The sequence below is a fragment of the Octodon degus genome, unplaced genomic scaffold (genome assembly GCF_000260255.1).
Source record: "Octodon degus isolate 3935 unplaced genomic scaffold, OctDeg1.0 scaffold00186, whole genome shotgun sequence".
Lineage (NCBI taxonomy): Eukaryota > Metazoa > Chordata > Mammalia > Rodentia > Octodontidae > Octodon > Octodon degus.
In genome coordinates, this window is record NW_004524762.1 from 4,769,394 (window position 1) to 4,770,381 (window position 988).

The 988-nt window shown below is 33.3% G+C and overlaps 1 pseudogene; it reads left to right on the plus strand.

Moving 5' to 3' along the window:
• The window catches only part of LOC101574076, a 9,466-nt pseudogene extending 9,213 nt beyond the window's left edge, over positions 1-253 (plus strand).
• The last annotated feature ends 735 nt before the right edge of the window (positions 254-988 follow it).

Below are 988 nucleotides of genomic sequence, written 5' to 3' on the forward strand. Positions count from 1 at the left end.
CAGGGTAGCAGGAAACTCTCCGCACACTCCTATTTTTTATTTTTATTGGCATGTGTTGACACCACATAATGATGATATTCATTGTGGGGAGTTTATGCATGAGACATGTTTTTTTAATGAAGCACTTATATTTAAACTTATTCAGAGTTTCATTTGGGTGTCTTTTCAGTTTTTGTTTTTGTTAGGACATGTTGACAGCACGTACCAGTTACGCTCCTGCAGGGAGCTGGTTCCGGCGCATATCACACCTTAATTCCTTCTTCCAGGTTCTAATTACCTATCCTTTATTTTGCTCTTTAAATCATTTTTTGCTTTGGGCTTAAAGTGTATTCTTTCCCATGTAGAGAACCAAAATGTCACTTTTAGTATGTTTCTAGCTCTGGAAATATTTAGAGTTACATAATATTTTTGTAAATATTATTTGGATTTTCACTGTCCTATTTTCCTGATTATTAATAGATGTACTAAGTGTTATGAAGTTGTAAAGTTCATAAAAATCAGTTATAAAGCTGCTAGATTACATTCAAAATGCCCTTAAGTCACTTGCCATAGGATAAACCTTCTGCATTAAATTATAATTATGCTCTTCAATTATTTTTTAATGTTTTCTGTACTGGAATGAGTCATTTTTCAGTCACAGATTTTCCCTGCACTACCCTTTAACATTTTTGAGTGAGAGACAGCTACTTGTTTAGTTGAATAACAGCCTCCAAACTTATTAAAAATGAGTAACTATAGCAACCTCTATGTCACATCCCACTCCCTTTTGCAAAAAAATAATAATAACAATAATGACAACATATGGTGAGATAAGAGCAAAAGAACAAGACAAAAACAGGCACGATTTTTGGTTGTTCCAAGTTTTTAAATTGATGCATTAAACCAGATGATCTTCCTAACCTATTACCTTGAACTCATTGTGCCTCTTCTTTTCAGTCACTTTAGTCATGGATTCCCCCAACCCTATTTCTAAATGTAATATTTTTCT